General features: G+C 43.7%; 1 pseudogene; it reads right to left on the bottom strand.

Annotated features, from left to right (window-relative positions):
* Positions 1-593: 593 nt before the first annotated feature.
* LOC124020573 overlaps positions 594-27,156 on the bottom strand; it is a 40,660-nt pseudogene continuing 14,097 nt past the window's right edge.

Genomic DNA, 27,156 nt, shown 5'->3' on the forward strand with positions numbered 1-27,156 from the left:
GGAAGGTTATAACCACCCTCAGACTCAGGAAGGTTAAAACCACTCTCAGACTCAGGAAGGCTAAAACCACCCTCAGACTCAGGAAGGTTAAAACCACCCTCAGACTCAGGAAGGTCTGAAACCACCCTCAGACTCAAGAAGGTCTGAAACCACCCTCAGACTCAGGAAGGTTAAAACCACCCTCAGACTCGGGAAGGTTATAACCACCCTCAGACGGTTGAAACCACCCTCAGACTCAGGAAGGTTAAAACCAGGCTCAGACTCAGGAAGGTTGAAACCACCCTCAGACTCAGGAAGGTTAAAACCACCCTTAGACTCAGGAAGGTTAAAACCACCCTCAGACTCAGGAAGGTTAAAACCACCCTTAGACTCAGGAAGGTTATAACCACCCTCAGACTCAGGAAGGTTATAACCACCCTCAGACTCAGGAAGGTTAAAACCACTCTCAGACTCAGGAAGGCTAAAACCACCCTCAGACTCAGGAAGGTTAAAACCACCCTCAGACTCAGGAAGGTCTGAAACCACCCTCAGACTCAAGAAGGTCTGAAACCACCCTCAGACTCAGGAAGGTTAAAACCACCCTCAGACTCCGGAAGGTTGAAACGTTCCCTTTTATTCTATACATTCTATTTGCCCATATAAAGTCATAACAGACAGAGGATACTTATTTAAAGGATTTCTACAGTGGGGTAATTGATGTCACCCAGGATGATGTATGTTAACTTTATAGGGTGGTCAGTACTCCCACAGTGTTGCATTGTCCAACCCCTCAGCGTTGGCCTTTAGAACCCCAGCATGGTCTCCTTTAAGGTACCGCCCCCCAGGCGCTCGCACCGCCATCTTGTTGTAGTCACACAGCTCAAACAGGAAGTAGGTGGGCGTGTCCCCGCTGCACACCACTGCGGACTCCTCCCCCACGCACCAGAACTTCCCCTGTGAATCTAGAGAGGAGGGAGAACAGAGATTTATTGTAGATTATACCAAAACATGAGCAACACCTTCCTAATATTGAGTTGCATCCCCTTTTTGTTCTCAGAACAGCCTCAATTTGGAGCGGCAGATCGTTCCCCCTGTGAGCGCGGAGTGGTTTTTAGCCCGAGCAGTAGGAGGGGACATGGAGCGATGGAGCAACAGATCGTTCTGTGAGCGCGGAGTGGTTTTTAACCCGAGCAGTAGGAGGGGACATGGAGCGATGGAGCGGCATATCGTTCCCCCTGTGAGCGCGGAGTGGTTTTTAGCCCGAGCAGTAGGAGGGGACATGGAGCGATGGAGCGGCATATCGTTCCCCCTGTGGAGTGGTTTTTAGCCCGAGCAGTAGGAGGGGACATGGAGCGATGGAGCGGCATATCGTTCCCCCTGTGGAGTGGTTTTTAGCCCGAGCAGTAGGAGGGGACATGGAGCGATGGAGCGGCATATCGTTCCCCCTGCGGAGTGGTTTTTAGCCCGAGCAGTAGGAGGGGACATGGAGCGATGGAGCGGCATATCGTTCCCCCAGCGGAGTGGTTTTTAGCCCGAGCAGTAGGAGGGGACATGGAGCGATGGAGCGGCATATCGTTCCCCCAGCGGAGTGGTTTTTAGCCCGAGCAGTAGGAGGGGACATGGAGCGATGGAGCGGCATATCGTTCCCCCTGTGGAGTGGTTTTTAGCCCGAGCAGTAGGAGGGGACATGGAGCGATGGAGCAACAGATCGTTCTGTGAGCGCGGAGTGGTTTTTAGCCCGAGCAGTAGGAGGGGACATGGAGCGATGGAGCGGCATATCGTTTCCCCTGTGAGGGCGGAGTGGTTTTTAGCCCGAGCAGTAGGAGGGGACATGGAGCGATGGAGCGGCATATCGTTCCCCCAGCGGAGTGGTTTTTAGCCCGAGCAGTAGGAGGGGACATGGAGCGATGGAGCGGCAGATCGTTCCCCCTGTGGAGTGGTTTTTAGCCCGAGCAGTAGGAGGGGACATGGAGCGATGGAGCAGCAGATCGTTCTGTGAGCGCGGAGTGGTTTTTAGCCCAAGCAGTAGGAGCGGACATGGAGCGATGGAGCGGCATATCGTTCCCCCTGTGAGGGCGGAGTGGTTTTTAGCCCGAGCAATAGGAGGGGACATGGAGCGATGGAGCGGCATATCGTTCCCCCTGTGGAGTGGTTTTTAGCCCGAGCAGTAGGAGGGGACATGGAGCGATGGAGCGGCAGATCGTTCCCCCTGTGGAGTGGTTTTTAGCCCGAGCAGTAGGAGGGGACATGGAGCGATGGAGCGGCAGATCGTTCCCCCTGTGGAGTGGTTTTAGCCCGAGCAGTAGGAGGGGACATGGAGCGATGGAGAGGCAGATCGTTCCCCCTGTGAGGGCGGAGTGGTTTTTAGCCCGAGCAGTAGGAGGGGACATGGAGCGATGGAGCGGCATATCGTTCCCCCTGTGGAGTGGTTTTTAGCCCGAGCAGTAGGAGGGGACATGGAGCGATGGAGCGGCATATCGTTCCCCCTGTGGAGTGGTTTTTAGCCCGAGCAGTAGGAGGGGACATGGAGCGATGGAGCAACAAATAAAATATATTTTCCTGGGGCCCTGGAGGCTGTAGGCTCCGTCGGACCCTGTGTAGGTGTGTCTGTGTACGTCGGAGGCTGTAGGCTTCCTGTGTAGGTGTGCCTGTACCTCGGAGGCTGTAGGCCCCGTCGGACCCTGTGTAGGTGTGTCTGTACCTCGGAGGCTGTAGGCTCCCTGTGTAGGTGTGTCTGTGTACCTCGGAGGCTGTAGGCTCCGTCGGACCCTGTGTAGGTGTGTCTGTGTACCTCGGAGGCTGTAGGCTCCGTCGGACCCTGTGTAGGTGTGTCTGTACCTCGGAGGCTGTAGGCTCCGTCGGAACCTGTGTAGGTGTGTCTGTACCTCGGAGGCTGTAGGCTCCCTGTATAGGTGTGTCTGTGTACCTCGGAGGCTGTAGGCCCCATCGGACCCTGTGTAGGTGTGTCTGTACCTCGGAGGCTGTAGGCTCCGTCGGACCCTGTGTAGGTGTGTCTGTGTACCTCGGAGGCTGTAGGCTCCGTCGGACCCTGTGTAGGTGTGTCTGTGTATCTCGGAGGCTGTAGGCTCCGTCGGACCCTGTGTAGGTGTGTCTGTACCTCGGAGGCTGTAGGCTCCGTCGTACCCTGTGTAGGTGTGTCTGTAGGCTCCGTCGGACCCTGTGTAGGTGTGTCTGTATACCCCGGAGGCTATAGGCTCCGTCGGACCCTGTGTAGGTGTGTCTGTATACCCCGGAGGCTGTAGGCTCCATCGGACCCTGTGTAGGTGTGTCTGTACCTCGGAGGCTGTAGGCTCCGTCGGACCCTGTGTAGGTGTGTCTGTATACCTCGGAGGCTGTAGGCTCCATCTTTAAACTCCAGCTGGAAGACGTCGTAGGAGGAGCGGTTAGAATCCAGCGTTCCCGTGCCAACCTTACGACAGCCAATGAAACCGTGTTCTCCACGGAGGACTATGATTGGCCGATTGATCAGCTTCATCAGGAACTGCTCCGCCTCCCCTGGAGACAAAACAGGGAAACGGATCAAACACGGATTGATTAGCTGATTGATTAGCTGATGGTTTGATAAGTTAATGAATAGGTTTCTGTCTCGATCAGTTAGTTGATCAGTTAGCTGATTGATTAGCTGATGGTTTGATAAGTTAATGAATAGGTTTCTGTCTCGATCAGTTAGCTGATTGATTAGCTGATCGTTTGATAAGTTAATGAATAGGTTTCTGTCTCGATCAGTTAGTTGATTGATTAGCTGATGGTTTGATAAGTTAATGAATAGGTTTCTGTCTCGATCAGTTAGCTGATTGATTAGCTGATGGTTTGATAAGTTAATGAATAGGTTTCTGTCTCGATCAGTTAGCTGATTGATTAGCTGATCGTTTGATAAGTTAATGAATAGGTTTCTGTCTCGATCAGTTAGTTGATTGATTAGCTCCAGTTTCAACTGTTCTGCCTTACTATTATTCAACCATGCTGGTCATTTATGAACATTTGAACATCTTGGCCACGTTCTGTTATAATCTCCACCCGGCACAGCCAGAAGAGGACTGGCCACCCCACATATGCTCTCTCTAATTCTCTCTTTCTTTCTCTCTCTCGGAGGACCTGAGCCCTAGGACCGTGCCCCAGGACTACCTGACATGATGGCTCCTTGCTGTCCCCAGTCCACCTGACTGTGCTGCTGCTCCAGTTTCAACTGTTCTGCCTTATTATTATTTGACCATGCTGGTCATTTATGAACATTTGAACATCTTGGTCATGTTCTGTTATAATCTCTACCCGGCACAGCCAGAAGAGGACTGGCCACCCCACATAGCCCGGTTCCTCTCTAGGTTTCTTCCTAGGTTTTGGCCTTTCTAGGGAGTTTTTCCTAGCCACCGTGCTTTTACACCTGCATTGTTTGCTGTTTGGGGTTTTAGGCTGGGTTTCTGTACAGCACTTTGAGATATCAGCTGATGTACGAAGGGCTATATAAATAATTTTGATTTGATTTGATTTGATTAGCTGATCGTTTGATAAGTTAATGAATAGGTTTCTGTCTCGATCAGTTAGTTGATTGATTAATTGACAGATATTTCAATAATAAGGAATACTCTGCAAACGATAAGATTCACTGGCCGCTGCGGCCATAGTTACAGCACGTATCGTCACGGTTACGGTAACGGTATCCACGGTGACAGACTAACCTGCGTTGTCGACGGTAGCAGCTAGCTGTCCGTTCCTCTTGGCGGCAACGTATTTCCCATTAGAGGCTTTGAGAGAAACCTTCCCCTCACACCACTCCAGATCAAAATGACTGTTAGATGACCTACACACACACACACACACACACACACACACACACACACACACACACACACACACACACACACACACACACACACACACACACACACACACACACACACACACACACACACACACACACACACACAGACACCAACGTATTTCCCATTAGAGGCTTTGAGAGAAACCTTCCCCTCACACCACTCCAGATCAAAATGACTGTTAGATGACACTACACACACACACACACACACACACACACACACACACACACACACACACACACACACACACACACACACACACACACACACACACACACACACACACACACACACACACACACACACACACACAGAGAGACACACACACACACGCACACGCACGCGCACGCACACACACACATGTATAGTGTGTATAGTGTGTATAGTGTGTATAGTGTGTGTAGTGTGTATAGTGTGTGTAGTGTGTATAGTGTGTGTAGTGTGTATAGTGTGTGTAGTGTGTAGTGTGTGTAGTGTGTATAGTGTGTATAGTGTGTGTAGTGTGTAGTGTAGTGTGTAGTGTGTGTAGTGTATAGTGTGTGTAGTGTGTAGTGTGTGTAGTGTGTATAGTGTGTGTAGTGTGTAGTGTAGTGTGTAGTGTGTAGTGTGTGTAGTGTGTATAGTGTGTATAGTGTGTATAGTGTGTAGTGTGTATAGTGTGTAGAGTGTATAGTGTCTGTATAGTGTGTATAGTGTGTGTAGTGTGTGTAGTGTGTATAGTGTATAGTGTGTAGTGTGTAGTGTGTATAGTGTGTAGTGTGTAGTGTGTATTGTGTATAGTGTGTGTAGTGTGTAGTGTGTATAGTGTGTAGTGTGTATAGTGTGTATAGTGTGTAGTGTGTATAGTGTGTAGAGTGTATAGTGTGTATAGTGTGTATAGTGTATAGTGTGTGTATAGTGTGTATAGTGTGTGTAGTGTGTGTAGTGTGTGTAGTGTATAGTGTGTGTAGTGTGTAGTGTGTATAGTTTGTATAGTGTATAGTGTGTAGTGTGTGTAGTGTGTAGTGTGTGTAGTGTGTAGTGTGTGTAGTGTGTGTAGTGTGTATAGTGTGTATAGTGTATAGTGTGTATAGTGTGTATAGTGTGTGTAGTGTGTGTATAGTGTATATAGTGTATAGTGTGTATAGTGTACAGTGTGTGTATAGTGTATAGTGTGTAAAGTGTGTATAGTGTGTAGTGTGTATAGTGTGTATAGTGTGTGTAGTGTGTAGTGTGTATAGTGTGTATAGTGTGTGTAGTGTATAGTGTGTATAGTGTGTGTAGTGTGTAGTGTGTATAGTGGGTGTAGTGTATAGTGTGTATAGTGTGTAGTGTGTGTATAGTGTGTATAGTGTGTATAGTGTGTAGTGTGTAGTGTGTGTAGTGTGTATAGTGTATAGTGTGTGTAGTGTATAGTGTGTGTAGTGTATTACTTAGTGGAGGCGGTACACTGCAGTCCTCCGGTGGAGGTGAGGGTCCAGTACTTCCCTGCAGCAGTGCGGAACGCACACTTCCTGTTTCCTGTCTCACGACTCATCTCCACCTGGAACACTTCCTGGTCACCCTCCTCGTCCTGATTGGCCGAAAGGTCCATGCCTGGGGTCAGGGGTAGGGGTCACAGAGATCATACAGGGTTAATTGTGAACAATGTTTTGTGAAACTAGGAATTATTTAGGTTTGAGTTTCAATCAACATGCCGTCTATACTAGTCGATCACTCACTAATACCCAACATATATTATATATACAGTACCAGTCTATATATACAGTACCAGTCAACATATATTATATATACAGTACCAGTCTATACTAGTCGATCACTCACTAATACCCAACATATATTATATACAGTACCAGTATATACTAGTAGATCACAAATACCCAACATATATTATATATACAGTACCAGTCTATACTAGTCGATCCCTCACTAATACCCAACATATATTAGATATACAGTACCAGTCTATACTAGTAGATCACTAATACCCAACATATATTAGATATAAAGTACCAGTCTATACTAGTAGATCACTAATACCCAACATATATTATATATACAGTACCAGTCTATTAGATCACTAATACCAAACATATATTATATACAGTACCAGTCTAGTAGATCACTCACTAACACCCAACATATATTATATATACAGTACCAGTCTATTAGATCACTAATACCAAACATATATTATATACAGTACCAGTCTAGTAGATCACTCACTAACACCCAACATATATTATATACAGTACCAGTCTAGTAGATCACTAATACCCAACATATATTATATACAGTACCAGTCTATACTAGTAGATCACTCACTAATACCCAACATATATTATATACAGTACCAGTCTATACTAGTAGATCACTCACTAATACCCAACATATATTATATACAGTACCAGTCTATACTAGTAGATCACTAATACCCAACATATATTATATACAGTACCAGTCTAGTAGATCACTAATACCCAACATATATTATATACAGTACCAGTCTAGTAGATCACTAATACCCAACATATATTATATACAGTACCAGTCTATAATAGTAGATCACTAATACCCAACATATATTATATATACAGTACCAGTCTATACTAGTCGATCTCTCACTAATACCCAACATATATTTTATACAGTACCAGTCTAGTTTATCACTCACTAATACCCAACATATATTAGATATACAGTACCAGTCTAGTAGATCACTAATACCCAACATATATTATATATACAGTACCAGTCTAGTAGATCACTCACTAATACCCAACATATATTATATACAGTACCAGTCTATACTAGTAGATCACTCACTAATACCCAACATATATTATATATACAGTACCAGTCTATACTAGTAAAAAAAAAAAAAAAAAAAAAAAATGCCATTTAGCAGACGCTTTTATCCAAAGCGACGTACAGTCATGTGTGCATACATTCTACGTATGGGTGGTCCCGGGGATCGAACCCACTACCCTGGCATTACAAGCGCCATGCTCTACCAACTGAGCTACAGAAGGACCACTAATACCCAACATATATTATATATACAGTACCAGTCTATAAAAGTAGATCACTCACTAATACCCAACATATATTATATACAGTACCAGTCTAGTAGATCACTAATACCCAACATATATTATATATACAGTACCAGTCTATACTAGTAGATCATTTACTAATACCCAACATATATTATATACAGTACCAGTCTAGTAGATCACTAATACCCAACATATATTATATATACAGTACCAGTCTATACTAGTAGATCATTTACTAATACCCAACATATATTATATACAGTACCAGTCTATACTAGTAGATCACTAATACCCAACATATATTAGATATACAGTACCAGTCTATACTAGTAGATCACTAATACCAAACATATATTAGATATACAGTACCAGTCTATACTAGTAGATCACTAATACCCAACATATATTATATATACAGTACCAGTCTATACTAGTAGATCACTCACTAATACCCAACATATATTATATACAGTACCAGTCTATACTAGTAGATCACTCACTAATACCCAACATATATTATATATACAGTACCAGTCTATACTAGTAGATCACTCACTAATACCCAACATATATTATATATACAGTACCAGTCTATACTAGTAGATCACTCACTAATACCCAACATATATTATATATACAGTACCAGTCTATACTAGTAGATCATTCACTAATACCCAACATATATTAAATATACAGTACCAGTCTAGTAGATCACTAATACCAAACATATATTATGTACAGTACCCGTCTAGTAGATCACTCACTAATACGCAACATATATTATATATACAGTACCAGTCTAGTAGATCACTAATACCCAACATATATTATATACAGTACCAGTCTAGTAGATCACTAATACCCAACATATATTATATATACAGTACCAGTCTAGTAGATCACTAATACCCAACATATATTAGATATACAGTACCAGTCTAGTAGATCACTCACCAATACCCAACATATATTAGATATACAGTACCAGTCTATACTAGTAGATCACTAATACCCAACATATATTATATACAGTACCAGTCTAGTAGATCACTAATACCCAACATATATTATATACAGTACCAGTCTATTAGATCACTAATACCAAACATATATTATATACAGTACCAGTCTAGTAGATCACTCACTAATACCCAACATATATTATATATACAGTACCAGTCTAGTAGATCACTAATACCCAACATATATTATATACAGTACCAGTCTAGTAGATCACTAATACCCAACATATATTATATATACAGTACCAGTCTAGTAGATCACTAATACCCAACATATATTATATACAGTACCAGTCTAGTAGATCACTCACTAATACCCAACATATATTAGATATACAGTACCAGTCTATACTAGTAGATCACTAATACCCAACATATATTATATACAGTACCAGTCTAGTAGATCACTAATACCCAACATATATTATATATACAGTACCAGTCTATACTAGTAGATCACTAATACCCAACATATATTATATATACAGTACAAGTCTATACTAGTCGATCCCTCACTAATACCCAACATATATTATATATACAGTACCAGTCTATACTAGTAGATCATTCACTAATACTCAACATATATTAAATATACAGTACCAGTCTATACTAGTAGATCACTCACTAATACCCAACATATATTATATACAGTACCAGTCTATACTAGTAGATCACTCACTAATACCCAACATATATTATATACAGTACCAGTCTATACTAGTAGATCACTCACTAATACCCAACATATATTATATATACAGTACCAGTCTATACTAGTAGATCACTCACTAATACCAAACATATATTATATACAGTACCAGTCTAGTAGATCACTCACTAATACCCAACATATATTATATATACAGTACCAGTCTAGTAGATCACTAATACCCAACATATATTATATACAGTACCAGTCTAGTAGATCACTAATACCCAACATATATTATATATACAGTACCAGTCTAGTAGATCACTAATACCCAACATATATTATATACAGTACCAGTCTAGTAGATCACTCACTAATACCCAACATATATTAGATATACAGTACCAGTCTATACTAGTAGATCACTAATACCCAACATATATTATATACAGTACCAGTCTAGTAGATCACTCACTAATACCCAACATATATTAGATATACAGTACCAGTCTATACTAGTAGATCACTAATACCCAACATATATTATATACAGTACCAGTCTAGTAGATCACTAATACCCAACATATATTATATATACAGTACCAGTCTATACTAGTAGATCACTCACTAATACCCAACATATATTAGATATACAGTACCAGTCACATTTACATTTACATTTAAGTCATTTAGCAGACGCTCTTATCCAGAGCGACTTACAAATTGGTGCATTCACCTTATGACATCCAGTGGAACAGTCACTTACAATAGTGCATCTAAATCTTAAAGGGGGGGTGAGAGGGATTACTTATCCTATCCTAGGTATTCCTTAAAGAGGTGGGGTTTCAGGTGTCTCCGGAAGGTGGTGATTGACTCCGCTGTCCTGGCGTCGTGAGGGAGTTTGTTCCACCATTGGGGGGCCAGAGCAGCGAACAGTTTTGACTGGGCTGAGCGGGAGCTGTACTTCCTCAGTGGTAGGGAGGCGAGCAGGCCAGAGGTGGATGAACGCAGTGCCCTTGTTTGGGTGTAGGGCCTGATCAGAGCCTGGAGGTACTAAGGTGCCGTTCCCCTCACAGCTCCGTAGGCTATACTAGTAGATCACTAATACCCAGTCTATACTAGTAGATCACTAATACCCAACATATATTATATACAGTACCAGTCTAGTAGATCACTAATACCCAACATATATTAGATATACAGTACCAGTCTATACTAGTCGATCCATCACTAATACCCAACATATATTAGATATACAGTACCAGTCTATACTAGTCGATCACTCACTAATACCCAACATATATTAGATATACAGTACCAGTCTATACTAGTAGATCACTAATACCCAACATATATTATATACAGTACCAGTCTAGTAGATCACTAATACCCAACATATATTATATATACAGTACCAGTCTATACTAGTAGATCACTAATACCCAACATATATTATATACAGTACCAGTCTATACTAGTAGATCACTAATACCCACCATATATTATATATACAGTACCAGTCCAGTAGATCACTAATACCCACCATATATTAGATATACAGTACCAGTCTATACTAGTAGATCACTAATACCCAACATATATTATATACAGTACCAGTCTATACTAGTAGATCACTAATACCCAACATATATTATATATACAGTACCAGTCTATACTAGTAGATCACTAATACACAACATATATTATATATACAGTACCAGTCTATACTAGTAGATCACTAATACCCAACATATATTATATATATAGTACCAGTCTATACTAGTAGATCACTAATACCCAACATATATTATATACAGTACCAGTCTATACTAGTAGATCACTCACTAATACCCAACATATATTATATATACAGTACCAGTCTATACTAGTAGATCACTCACTGATACCCAACATATATTATATACAGTACCAGTCTAGTAGATCACTAATACCCAACATATATTACATACAGTACCAGTCTATTAGATCACTAATACCAAACATATATTATATACAGTACCAGTCTAGTAGATCACTAATACCCAACATATATTAGATATACAGTACCAGTCTAGTAGATCTTAATTTACCGAGGTTAGCTAGCCAGCTATTTAATAATAATAATAATAATATATGCCATTTAGCAGACGCTTTTATCCAAAGCGACTTACAGTCATGTGTGCATACATTCTATGTATGGGTGGTCCCGGGAATCGAACCCACTACCCTGGCGTTACAAGCGCCATGCTCTACCAACGTAGGTGACTCTGCTAGCTAGCCAACAGCTAGCCAACGCTAGCCAACGTCTTCTGTATAGAACTCAACTACCCGGTCGCATTCACAGGTAGTATCACATTTTCACTTCATTTCATTACAGTACAACGGTTTGATTTGTTTGATCGTAGCTAGCTACTTAGCTAGCTACATAGCCGTCTTTGTATCAAAGATAATTGTGTAGTCTAGAGCGATTTTCTAGGTTCGCTAGCCATCTATTGTCGTTCTTTTAACGCAACGTAACGTAAACAACACTGCTAGCTAGCCTGCTAGCCCCCGAATAGCAACACTGCAGAAACTATTACACTCAACGGAACGACTTGATTGATTAGTGTAGTGTCAACAACGCACCCACTGCCAGCTGGCCTACTTCAGCAGTACTGTATCATTTTAATCATTTTTAGTCAATAAGATTCTTGCTACGTAGCTTAACTTTCTGAACATTCGAGACGTGTAGTCCACTTGTCATTCCAATCTCCTTTGCATTAGCGTAGCCTCTTCTGTAGCCTGTCAACTATGTGTCTGTTTATCCCTGTTCTCTCCTCTCTGCCCAGACCATACAAACGCTCCTCACCGCGTGGCCGCGGCCACCCTACTCTGGTGGTCCCAGCGCGCACGACCCACGTGGAGTTCCAGGTCTCCGGTAGCCTCTGGAACTGCCAATCTGCGGTCAACAAGGCAGAGTTCATCTCAGCCTATGCCTCCCTCCAGTCCCTCGACTTCTTGGCACTGACGGAAACATGGATCACCACAGACAACACTGCTACTCCTACTGCTCTCTCTTCGTCCGCCCACGTGTTCTCGCACACCCCGAGAGCGTCTGGTCAGCGGGGTGGTGGCACCGGGATCCTCATCTCTCCCAAGTGGTCATTCTCTCTTTCTCCCTTACCCATCTGTCTATCGCCTCCTTTGAATTCCATGCTGTCACAGTTACTAGCCCTTTCAAGCTTAACATCCTTATCATTTATCGCCCTCCAGGTTCCCTCGGAGAGTTCATCAATGAGCTTGATGCCTTGATAAGCTCCTTTCCTGAGGACGGCTCACCTCTCACAGTTCTGGGCGACTTTAACCTCCCCACGTCTACCTTTGACTCTTTCCTCTCTGCCTCCTTCTTTCCACTCCTCTCCTCTTTTGACCTCACCCTCTCACCTTCCCCCTACTCACAAGGCAGGCAATACGCTCGACCTCATCTTTACTAGATGCTGTTCTTCCACTAACCTCATTGCAACTCCCCTCCAAGTCTCCGACCACTGCCTTGTATCCTTTTCCCTCTCGCTCTCATCCAACACCTCCCACACTGCCCCTACTCGGATGGTATCGCGCCGTCCCAACCTTCGCTCTCTCTCCCCCACTACTCTCTCCTCTTCCATCCTATCATCTCTTCCCTCCGCTCAAACCTTCTCCCACCTATCTCCTGATTCTGCCTCCTCAACCCTCCTCTCCTCCCTCTCTTCATCCCTTGACTCTCTATGTCCCCTATCCTCCAGGCCGGCTCGGTCCTCCCCTCCCGCTCCGTGGCTCGATGACTCATTGCGAGCTCACAGAACAGGGCTCCGGGCAGCCGAGCGGAAATGGAGGAAAACTCGCCTCCCTGCGGACCTGGCATCCTTTCACTCCCTCCTCTCTACATTTTCCTCCTCTGTCTCTGCTGCTAAAGCCACTTTCTACCACGCTAAATTCCAAGCATCTGCCTCTAACCCTAGGAAGCTCTTTGCCACCTTCTCCTCCCTCCTGAATCCTCCGCCCCCTCCCCCCTCCTCCCTCTCTGCAGATGACTTCGTCAACCATTTTGAAAAGAAGGTCGACGACATCCGATCCTCGTTTGCTAAGTCAAACGACACCGCTGGTTCTGCTCACACTGCCCTACCCTGTGCTCTGACCTCTTTCTCCCCTCTCTCCAGATGAAATCTCGCGTCTTGTGACGGCCGGCCGCCCAACAACCTGCCCGCTTGACCCTATCCCCTCCTCTCTTCTCCAGACCATTTCCGGAGACCTTCTCCCTTACCTCACCTCGCTCATCAACTCATCCCTGACCGTTGGCTACGTCCCTTCCGTCTTCAAGAGAGCGAGAGTTGCACCCCTTCTGAAAAAACCTACACTCGATCCCTCCGATGTCAACAATTACAGACCAGTATCCCTTCTTTCTTTTCTCTCCAAAACTCTTGAACGTGCCGTCCTTGGCCAGCTCTCCCGCTATCTCTCTCTGAATGACCTTCTTGATCCAAATCAGTCAGGTTTCAAGACTAGTCATTCAACTGAGACTACTCTCCTCTGTATCACGGAGGCGCTCCGCACTGCTAAAGCTAACTCTCTCTCCTCTGCTCTCATCCTTCTAGATCTATCGGCTGCCTTCGATACTGTGAACCATCAGATCCTCCTCTCCACCCTCTCCGAGTTGGGCATCTCCGGCGCGGCCCACGCTTGGATTGCGTCCTACCTGACAGGTCGCTCCTACCAGGTGGCGTGGCGAGAATCTGTCTCCTCACCACGCGCTCTCACCACTGGTGTCCCCCAGGGCTCTGTTCTTGGCCCTCTCCTATTCTCGCTATACACCAAGTCACTTGGCTCTGTCATAACCTCACATGGTCTCTCTTATCATTGCTATGCAGACGACACACAATTAATCTTCTCCTTTCCCCCTTCTGATGACCAGGTGGCGAATCGCATCTCTGCATGTCTGGCAGACATATCAGTGTGGATGACGGATCACCACCTCAAGCTGAACCTCGGCAAGACGGAGCTGCTCTTCCTCCCGGGGAAGGACTGCCCGTTCCATGATCTCGCCATCACGGTTGACAACTCCATTGTGTCCTCCTCCCAGAGCGCCAAGAACCTTGGCGTGATCCTGGACAACACCCTGTCGTTCTCAACTAACATCAAGGCGGTGGCCCGTTCCTGTAGGTTCATGCTCTACAACATCCGCAGAGTACGACCCTGCCTCACACAGGAAGCGGCGCAGGTCCTAATCCAGGCACTTGTCATCTCCCGTCTGGATTACTGCAACTCGCTGTTGGCTGGGCTCCCTGCCTGTGCCATTAAACCCTTCAACTCATCCAGAACGCCGCAGCCCGTCTGGTGTTCAACCTTCCCAAGTTCTCTCACGTCACCCTGCTCCTCCGTTCTCTCCACTGGCTTCCAGTTGAAGCTCGCATCCGCTACAAGACCATGGTGCTTGCCTACGGAGCTGTGAGGGGAACGGCACTCAGTACCTCCAGGCTCTGATCAGGCCCTACACCCAAACAAGGGCACTGCGTTCATCCACCTCTGGCCTGCTCGCCTCCCTACCACTGAGGAAGTACAGCTCCCGCTCAGCCCAGTCAAAACTGTTCGCTGCCCTGGCCCCCCAATGGTGGAACAAACTCACTCACGACGCCAGGACAGCGGAGTCAATCACCACCTTCCGGAGACACCTGAAACCCCACCTCTTTAAGGAATACCTAGGATAGGTTAAGTAATCCCTCTCACCCCACCCCCCTAAGTTTTAGATGCACTATTGTTAAGTGACTGTCCCACTGGATGTCATAAGGTGAATGCACCAATTTGTAAGTCGCTCTGGATAAGAGCGTCTGCTAAATGACTTAAATGTAAATGTAAATGTAGATCACTAATACCCAACATATATTATATACAGTACCAGTCTAGTAGATCACTCACTAATACCCAACATATATTATATATACAGTACCAGTCTATACTAGTAGATCACTAATACCCAACATATATTATATATACAGTACCAGTCTAGTAGATCACTCACTAATAACCAGTATATATTATATACAGTACCAGTCTATACTAGTAGATCACTCACTAATACCTAAAATATATTATATATACAGTACTAGTCTATACTAGTCGATCCCTCACTAATACCCAACATATATTATATATACAGTACCAGTCTATACTAGTAGATCATTCACTAATACCCAACATATATTAAATATACAGTACCAGTCTATACTAGTAGATCACTCACTAATACCCAACATATATTATATACAGTACCAGTCTATACTAGTAGATCACTCACTAATACCCAACATATATTATATACAGTACCAGTCTATACTAGTAGATCACTCACTAATACCCAACATATATTATATATACAGTACCAGTCTATACTAGTAGATCACTCACTAATACCCAACATATATTATATACAGTACCAGTCTAGTAGATCACTAATACCCAACATATATTATATACAGTACCAGTCTATTAGATCACTAATACCAAACATATATTATATACAGTACCAGTCTATACTAGTAGATCACTAATACCCAACATATATTATATATACAGTACCAGTCTAGTAGATCACTCACTAATACCCAACATATATTATATATACAGTACCAGTCTAGTAGATCACTAATACCCAACATATATTATATACAGTACCAGTCTAGTAGATCACTAATACCCAACATATATTATATATACAGTACCAGTCTAGTAGATCACTAATACCCAACATATATTAGATATACAGTACCAGTCTAGTAGATCACTCACCAATACCCAACATATATTAGATATACAGTACAAGTCTATACTAGTAGATCACTAATACCCAACATATATTATATACAGTACCAGTCTAGTAGATCACTAATACCCAACATATATTATATACAGTACCAGTCTATTAGATCACTAATACCAAACATATATTATATACAGTACCAGTCTAGTAGATCACTCACTAATACCCAACATATATTATATATACAGTACCAGTCTAGTAGATCACTAATACCCAACATATATTATATACAGTACCAGTCTAGTAGATCACTAATACCCAACATATATTATATATACAGTACCAGTCTAGTAGATCACTAATACCCAACATATATTATATACAGTACCAGTCTAGTAGATCACTCACTAATACCCAACATATATTAGATATACAGTACCAGTCTATACTAGTAGATCACTAATACCCAACATATATTATATACAGTACCAGTCTAGTAGATCACTAATACCCAACATATATTATATATACAGTACCAGTCTAGTAGATCACTAATACCCAACATATATTATATACAGTACCAGTCTAGTAGATCACTAATACCCAACATATATTATATATACAGTACCAGTCTATACTAGTAGATCACTAATACCCAACATATATTATATATACAGTACCAGTCTATACTAGTAGATCACTCACTAATACCCAACATATATTAGATATACAGTACCAGTCACATTTACATTTACATTTAAGTCATTTAGCAGACGCTCTTATCCAGAGCGACTTACAAATTGGTGCATTCACCTTATGACATCCAGTGGAACAGTCACTTACAATAGTGCATCTAAATCTTAAAGGGGGGGGTGAGAGGGATTACTTATCCTATCCTAGGTATTCCTTAAAGAGGTGGGGTTTCAGGTGTCTCCGGAAGGTGGTGATTGACTCCGCTGTCCTGGCGTCGTGAGGGAGTTTGTTCCACCATTGGGGGGCCAGGGCAGCGAACAGTTTTGACTGGGCTGAGCGGGAGCTGTACTTCCTCAGTGGTAGGGAGGCGAGCAGGCCAGAGGTGGATGAACGCAGTGCCCTTGTTTGGGTGTAGGGCCTGATCAGAGCCTGGAGGTACTGAGGTGCCGTTCCCCTCACAGCTCCGTAGGCTATACTAGTAGATCACTAATACCCAGTCTATACTAGTAGATCACTAATACCCAACATATATTATATACAGTACCAGTCTAGTAGATCACTAATACCCAACATATATTAGATATACAGTACCAGTCTATACTAGTCGATCCCTCACTAATACCCAACATATATTAGATATACAGTACCAGTCTATACTAGTCGATCACTCACTAATACCCAACATATATTAGATATACAGTACCAGTCTATACTAGTAATCACTAATACCCAACATATATTAGATATACAGTACCAGTCTATACTAGTAGATCACTAATACCCAACATATATTAGATATACAGTACCAGTCTATACTAGTAGATCACTAATACCCAACATATATTATATACAGTACCAGTCTAGTAGATCACTAATACCCAACATATATTAGATATACAGTACCAGTCTATACTAGTAGATCACTAATACCCACCATATATTATATATACAGTACCAGTCTATACTAGTAGATCACTAATACCCAACATATATTATATACAGTACCAGTCTATACTAGTAGATCACTAATACCCACCATATATTATATATACAGTACCAGTCCAGTAGATCACTAATACCCACCATATATTAGATATACAGTACCAGTCTATACTAGTAGATCACTAATACCCAACATATATTATATACAGTACCAGTCTATACTAGTAGATCACTAATACCCAACATATATTATATATACAGTACCAGTCTATACTAGTAGATCACTAATACACAACATATATTATATATATACAGTACCAGTCTATACTAGTAGATCACTAATACCCAACATATATTATATATATAGTACCAGTCTATACTAGTAGATCACTAATACCCAACATATATTATATATACAGTACCAGTCTAGTAGATCACTAATACCCAACATATATTATATATACAGTACCAGTCTATACTAGTAGATCACTAATACCCAACATATATTATATATACAGTACCAGTCTAGTAGATCACTCACTAATACCCAACATATATTATATATACAGTACCAGTCTAGTAGATCACTCACTAATACCCGACATATATTATATATACAGTACCAGTCTATACTAGTAGATCACTAATACCCAACATATATTATATATACAGTACCAGTCTATACTAGTAGATCACTCACTAAAACCCAACATATATTATATATACAGTACCAGTCTAGTAGATCACTAATACCCAACATATATTATATATACAGTACCAGTCTATACTAGTAGATCACTCACTAATACCCAACATATATTATATATACAGTACCAGTCTAGTAGATCACTCACTATTACCCAATATATATTATATACATTACCAGTCTAGTAGATCACTAATACCCAACATATATTATATACAGTACCAGTCTATACTAGTAGATCACTAATACCCAACATATATTAGATATACAGTACCAGTCTATACTAGTAGATCACTCACTAATACCCAACATATATTATATACAGTACCAGTCTATACTAGTAGATCACTAATACCCAACATATATTATATATACAGTACCAGTCTAGTAGATCACTAATACCCAACATATATTATATACAGTACCAGTCTATACTAGTAGATCACTAATACCCAACATATATTATATACAGTACCAGTCTATACTAGTAGATCACTAATACCAACATATATTATATATACAGTACCAGTCTATACTAGTAGATCACTAATACCAACATATATTATATACAGTACCAGTCTATACTAGTAGATCACTAATACCAACATATATTATATATACAGTACCAGTCTATACTAGTAGATCACTAATACCCAACATATATTATATACAGTACCAGTCTATACTAGTAGATCACTATTACCCAACATATATTATATACAGTACCAGTCTATACTAGTAGATCACTAATACCCAACATATATTAGATATACAGTACCAGTCTATACTAGTAGATCACTAATACCCAACATATATTAGATATACAGTACCAGTCTATACTAGTAGATCACTAATACCCAACATATATTATATACAGTACCAGTCTATACTAGTAGATCACTAATACCCAACATATATTATATACAGTACCAGTCTATACTAGTAGATCACTAATACCCAACATATATTAGATATACAGTACCAGTCTAGTAGATCACTAATACCCAACATATATTATAAACAGTACCAGTCTATACTAGTAGATCACTATTACCCAACATATATTATATACAGTACCAGTCTATACTAGTAGATCACTATTACCCAACATATATTATATATACTGTACCAGTCTATACTAGCAGATCACTAATACCCAACATATATTATATACAGTACCCGTCTAGTAGATCACTAATACCCAACATATATTATATATACAGTACCAGTCTATACTAGTAGATCACTGATACCCAACATATATTATATACAGTACCAGTCTAGTAGATCACTCACTAATAACCAAAATATATTATATACAGTACCAGTCTAGTAGATCACTCACTAATGCCCAACATATATGTGACGTCCTTCTATAGCTCAGTTGGTAGAGCATGGCGCTTGTAACGCCAGGGTAGTGGGTTCGATCCCCGGGACCACCCATACGAAGAATGTATGCACACATGACTGTAAGTCGCTTTGGATAAAAGCGTCTGCTAAATGGCATATATTCATATTCATATACAGTGGGGCAAAAAAGTATTTAGTCAGCCACCAATTGAGCAAGTTCTCCCACTTAAAAAGATGAGAGAGGCCTGTAATTTTCCTCACAGGTTCACTTCAACTATGACAGACAAAAGTAGGGAAAGAATTCCATAAAATCACATTGTAGGATTTTACATGTATTTATTTGCAAATTATGGTGGAAAATAAGTATTTGGTCACCTACAAACAAGCACGATTTCTGGCTCTCACAGACCTGTAACTTCTTTAAGAGGCTCCTTTGTCCTCCACTCATTACCTGTATTTATAGCACCTGTTTGAACTTGTTATCAGTATAAAAGACACCTGTCCACAACCTCAAATAGTCACACTCCAAACTCCACTATGGCCAAGACCAAAGAGCTGTCAAAGGACACCAGAAACAAAATTGTAGACCTGCACCAGGCTGGGAAGACTGAATCTGCAATAGGTAAGCAGCTTGGTTTGAAGAAATCAACTGTGGGAGCAATTATTAGGAAATGGAAGACATACAAGACCATTGATAATCTCTCTCGATCTGGGGCTCCACGCAAGATCTCACCCCGTGGGGTCAAAATGATCACAAGAACGGTGAGCAAAAATCCCAGTACCACACAGGGGGACCTAATAAATGACCTGCAGATAGCTGGGACCAAAGTAACAAAGCCTACCATCAGTAACACACTACGCCGCCAGGGACTCAAATCCTGCAGTGCCAGACGTGTCCCCCTGCTTAAGCCAGTACATGTCCAGGCCGGTCTGAAGTTTGCTAGAGAGCATTTGGATGATCCAGAAGAAGATTGGGAGAATGTCATATGGTCAGATGAAACCAAAATAGAACTTTGTGGTTAAAACTCAACTCGTCGTGTTTGGAGGACAAAGAATGCTGAGTTGCATCCAAAGAACACCATACCTACTGTGAAGCATGGGGGTGGAAACATCATGCTTTGGGGCTGTTTTTCTGCAAAGGGACCAGGACGACTGATCCGTGTAAAGGAAAGAATGGATGGGGCCATGTATCGTGAGATTTTGAGTGAAAACCTCCTTCCATCAGCAAGGGCATTGGAGATGAAACGTGGCTGGGTCTTTCAGGATGACACTGATCCCAACCACCCCGCCCGGGCAACGAAGGAGTGGCTTCGTAAAAAGCATTTCAAGGTCCTGGAGTGGCCTAGCCAGTCTCCAGATCTCAAACCCATAGAAAATCTTTGGAGGGAGTTGAAAGTCCGTGTTGCCCAGCAACAGCCCCAAAACATCACTGCTCTAGAGGAGATCTGCATGGAGGAATGGGCCAAAATACCAGCAACAGTGTGTGAAAACCTTGTGAAGACTTACAGAAAATGTTTGACCTCTGTCATTGCCAACAAAGGGTATATTACTGAGATAAACTTTTGTTATTGACCAAATATTTATTTTCCACCATCATTTGCAAATAAATTCATTAAAAATCGTACAATGTGATTTTCTGGATTTCTTTTACTCATTTTGTCTATCATAATTGAAGTGTACCTATGATGAAAATTACAGGCCTCTCCCACCTTTTTAAGTGGGAGAACTTGCACAATTGGTGGATGACTAAATACTTTTTTTGAGAGAAACTTTCCCCTCACACGAGTAAGAAGCGAGGGCCAGCCGACTAGAGCATAGAGGTTGCGGCAGTGGGTAGTATATGGGGCTTTGGTGACGGATGGCACTGTGATAGACTGCATCCAATTTGTTGAGGGGAGTGTTGGAGGTTATTTTGTAAATGACATCACCGAAGTCAAGGATAGGTAGGATAATGTTGGGGAATAATCAGAATTGGTTGGTAACATAGGTAAGATGTTTTATATTCATCATATGTTTGTAAGTTACTTCTCATCAGAATGTGTTTGTATAATACTGTGGTGGGGTTGCAGTATCTGTTCTATGTCAAGACTAAGTTGCTTGGGCCGGAGAGAGGGGGAGAGGTCAAGCGTGTATCTCTTGGCTCCACAATGTCTGTGTGCCAGTCAGTGTGTCTCTGATCTTGTCAATATAGGATGGATTTGATATATGCCTGTTGATATGGAGGATTGGTTTATGGTTCTGAGTTTGAGAAAAGAACATAGTTTAGGAGACAAAGCTGAATGATAAATTATGCATATGCTGTCTGGATATGTGTCTTTGCTATAAAGGATCTCAGTAACAATGTGTGAGGGACTCTCAGAGAATTCATTGATAGACACTGAATTGATCTGAGAGTCACAGGGTTGTGATAGAGCTCATATAATTAAAGATGGACTTTATGATAACTCTGACTTGTGTGTGGTTTGCTGTCATGATTTGGTAAATACAGGAAATTTCCACTACAATAGTCCGTTTTACGAGGGTATGTTTGGCAGCGTGAGTGAAGGAGGCTTTATTGCGAAATAGGAAGCTCGTTTCTAGATTTAATTTTGGATTGGAGGTGCTTAATGTGAGTCTGGAAGGAGAGTTTACAGTCTAGCCAGACACCTAGGTACTTATAGATGTCCACATATTCTAGGTCAGAACCGTCCAGAGTAGTGATGCTAGTCGGGCGGGCAGGTGTGGGCAGCGATCGTTTGAAGAGCATGTATTTAGTTTTACTAGCATTTAAAAGCAGTTGAAGGCCACGGAAGGAGTGTTGTAAGGCATTGAAGCTCATCTGGAGGTTAGTAAACACAGTATCCAAAGAGGGACCAGGTGTATACAGAATGGTGTCGTTTGCGTAGAGGTGGATCAGAGAATCACCAGCAGCAAGAGCAACATCGTCTCTCCCTTTTCAACTTCCTCCATCTCTCTCTGTCTACAGAGCTCTTTTCTCCTCTCCTCCCTCGTTTAGTTTTCTCAAAGTAATTGCTGACTTATGCTGTTCTAACCCCTCCCCCCTCACACACACACAGTTTCTAAACTGGGACCGACCACAAAGGTCGGATAGAATTTCTGCGGAAAAAATGTGTTCAGTGGACAGAGAAAAGGGCAGAGAGAGACAAACAGAGAAAAGGGCAGAGAGGGAGGAAGAGAAAGGGGGGCAAGGGAGAGCAGATGGAAAACACATGATGCAGGGCAGAGGAGGGGAGGAAAGAGGAGAGGGGAAGAGGAGGAGGAGGAGGAAAGAGGAGCTGGGGAAGAGGAGGAGGAGGAGGAAAGAGGAGCTGGGGAAGAGGAGGAGGAGGAGGGGAGGAAAGAGGAGGGGAGGAAAGAGGAGGAGGGGAAGAGGAGGAGGAGGAGGAGGAGGAAAAAGGAGGAGGGGAAGTGGAGGAGGAGGATGAGGAAAGAGGAGCTGGGGAAGAGGAGGAGGAGGAGGAAAAAGGATGAGGGGAAGGGGAGGAGGAGGAGGGGAGGAAAGAGGAGGAGGGGAAGGGGAGGAGGAGGAGGAGGAAAGAGGAGCTGGGGAAGGGGAGGAGGAGGAGGAAAAAGGATGAGGGGAAGGGGAGGAGGAGGAGGGGAGGAAAGAGGAGGAGGGGAAGAGGAGGAGGAGGAGGAGGAGGTGGAAGGAGGAGCTGGGGAAGAGAAGGAGGAGGAGGAAAGAGGAGCTGGGGAAGGGGAAGGGGAGGAGGAGGAAGAAAGAGGAGGAGGGGAAGAGAAGGAGGAGGAAAGAGGAGGCGGGGAAGAGGAGGAGGAGGAGGGAGGAGGAGCTGGGGAAGAGGCCGTGGAGGAGGAAAGAGGAGGAGGGGAAGAGAAGGAGGAGGAAAGAGGAGGAGGGGAAGAGGAGGAGGAAGGAGGAGCTGGGGAAGAGGACGAGGAGGAGGAAAGAGGAGGAGGGGAAGAGAAGGAGGAGGAGGAAAGAGGAGGAGGGGAAGAGAATGAGGAGGAGGAAGGAGGAGGAGGGGAAGAGAAGGAGGAGGAGGAAGGAGGAGGGGAAGAGAATGAGGAAGAGGAAAGAGGAGGAGGGGAAGAGAAGGAGGAGGAAAGAGGAGGAGGGGAAGAGGAGGAGGAAGGAGGAGCTGGGGAAGAGGACGAGGAGGAGGAAAGAGGAGGAGGGGAAGAGAAGGAGGAGGAGGAAAGAGGAGGAGGGGAAGAGAATGAGGAGGAGGAAGGAGGAGGAGGGGAAGAGAAGGAGGAGGAGGAAGGAGGAGGGGAAGAGAATGAGGAAGAGGAAAGAGGAGGGGGGGAAGAGAATGAGGAGGAGGAAAGAGGAGCTGGGGAAGAGGAGGAGGAGGTAAGAGGAGGGGAAGAGAAGGAGGAGGAAAGAGGAGGAGGAGGGGAGGAAGAGGGGATGAAAGAGGTGGAGGGGTGGAAGAGGAGATGAAAGAGGTGGAGGGGAGGAAGAGGAGGAGATGAAGAGGAGGAGGGGAGAACAAAGAGGAGGAGGGGAGGACCAAGAGGAGGAGGGGAAAGAGGAGGTGGGGAAGGGGAGGAGGGGAAGGGGAGCATGACAAGAGGAGGAATGGAAGACAGGGAGAAGGAGAGGAGGAGGAGGGGAAGGGGAGGAGGGGAAGAGGAGGAGAAGGAGAGGAAGGGATAAGGAAGAGGAGGCGGAGAAGAGGAGGAGGAGAAGGGGAGGAGGAGGAGAAGAGGGGGAGGAGGGGAAGGGGAGGAGGGGAAGAGGAGGAGAAGGAGAGGAAGGGATAAGGAAGAGGAGGTGGAGAAGAGGAGGAGGAGGGGGGGAGGGGATGATGACAAGAGGAGGGAGGAAGAGGTCTTCAATCTGTAAAAGAAGATGAGAGAGGAGACTCTAATCTGACCCTGTCTGAGGAGACAAATCTGACCCTGTCTGAGCCCCTAATACCCCCCCCCCCCCCCATAAATGGGTTTCCCTAAATGAAAACATTCCTCTCCTCTTTCCTGTCCTGTACCAGAAGGAAGCATCACACCCCAGACACCGCTAGAGGTCATAAGGTCACACCCCAGACACCGCTAGAGGTCATAAGGTCACACCCCAGACACCGCTAGTGGTTGGAAGCTGTGTCATTTAGGTGCTCATAGAAGTTTAAATAAGGTCACAGGACACAGTCTCCATCAGACTAGAAACACTACTGGAGATTCCGGTATTGTGTAAGGTCACAGGACACAGTCTCCGTCAGACTAGAAACACTACTGGAGATTCCGGTATTGTGTAAGGTCACAGGACACAGTCTCCGTCAGACTAGAAACACTACTGGAGATTCCGGTATTGTGTAAGGTCACAGGACACAGTCTCCGTCAGAATAGAAACACTACTGGAGATTCCGGTATTGTGTAAGGTCACAGGACACAGTCTCCGTCAGACTAGAAACACTACTGGAGATTCCGGTATTGTGTAAGGTCACAGGACACAGTCTCCGTCAGACTAGAAACACTACTGGAGATTCCGGTATTGTGTAAGGTCACAGGACACAGTCTCCTTCAGACTAGAAACACTACTGGAGATTCCGGTATTGTGTAAGGTCACAGGACACAGTCTCCGTCAGACTAGAAACACTACTGGAGATTCCGGGTTTGTGTAAGGTCACAGGACACAGTCTCCGTCAGACTAGAAACACTACTGGAGATTCCGGTATTGTGTAAGGTCACAGGACACAGTCTCCGTCAGACTAGAAACACTACTGGAGATTCCGGTATTGTGTAAGGTCACAGGACACAGTCTCCGTCAGACTAGAAACACTACTGGAGATTCCGGTATTGTGTAAGGTCACAGGACACAGTCTCCGTCAGACTAGAAACACTACTGGAGGTTCCGGGTTTGTGTAAGGTCACAGGACACAGTCTCCGTCAGACTAGAAACACTACTGGAGGTTCCGGGTTTGTGTAAGGTCACAGGACACAGTCTCCGTCAGACTAGAAACACTACTGGAGTTCCTGTTCCTTTAAAAGTTGAGCTGTTTGAAGAGATGAGGTCAATTCTGTTTAGGTCAACCATTATAGATATCACCTCATTCTAGTTCTGCGTGTCCTACTTTGCCTGGTGGATGTTCTAGAAAGGTTCTAGAAGGAGAGTTTGCAGTCTAGCCAGACACCTAGGTACTTATAGATGTCCACATATTCAAGGTCGGAACCATCCAGGGTGGTGATGCTAGTCGGGCATGCGGGTGCAGGCAGTGATCGGTTGAAAAGCATGCATTTGGTTTTACTCGCGTTTAAGAGCAGTTGGAGGCCACGGAAGGAGTGCTGTATGGCATTGAAGCTCGTTTGGAGGTTAGATAGCACAGTGTCCAATGACAGGCCACAGTCTATATAGAATGGTGTCGTCTGCGTAGAGGTGGATCAGGGAATCGCCCGCAGCAAGAGCAACATCATTGATATATACAGAGAATAGAGTCGGCCTGAGAATTGAACCCTGTGGCACCCCCATAGAGACTGCCAGAGGACCGGACAGCATGCCCTCCGATTTGACACACTGAACTCTGTCTGCAAAGTAATTGGTGAACCAGGCAAGGCAGTCATCCGAAAACCGAGGCTGTTGAGTCTGCCGATAAGAATATGGTGATTGACAGAGTCGAAAGCCTTGGCAGGTCGATGAAGACGGCTGCACAGTACTGTCTTTTATCGATGGAGGTTATGATATCGTTTAGTACCTTGAGTGTGGCTGAGGTGCACCCGTGACCGGCTCGGAAACCAGATTGCACAGCGGAGAAGGTACGGTGTGATTCGAGATGGTCAGTGACCTGTTTGTTGACTTGGAATAAACGAAGACCTTAGATAGGCAGGGCAGGATGGATATAGGTCTGTAACAGTTTGGGTCCAGGGTGTCAGGGGATGACTGCGGCAGCTTTCCAATCCTTGGGGATCTCAGACGATATGAAAGAGAGGTTGAACAGGCTGGTAATAGGGGTTGCGACAATGGCGGCAGATAGTTTCAGAAATAGCGGGTCCAGATTTTCAAGCCCAGCTGATTTGAAAACGGGTCCAGGTTTTGCAGCTCTTTCAGAACATCTGCTATCTGGATTTGGGTAAAGGAGAACCTGGAGAGGCTTGGGTGAGGAGCTACCTAGGTCTCTAGGTTGTTGTTGTTCTTCCCTGATAAATTTCTAGTAAGGTTAAACTAGTAAGGTTGTGTTGATCCTCTCATCCCTAGTAAGGTTCTAG

This window comes from Oncorhynchus gorbuscha, unplaced genomic scaffold (genome assembly GCF_021184085.1).
Source record: "Oncorhynchus gorbuscha isolate QuinsamMale2020 ecotype Even-year unplaced genomic scaffold, OgorEven_v1.0 Un_scaffold_857, whole genome shotgun sequence".
In the NCBI taxonomy this organism is placed as follows: domain Eukaryota; kingdom Metazoa; phylum Chordata; class Actinopteri; order Salmoniformes; family Salmonidae; genus Oncorhynchus; species Oncorhynchus gorbuscha.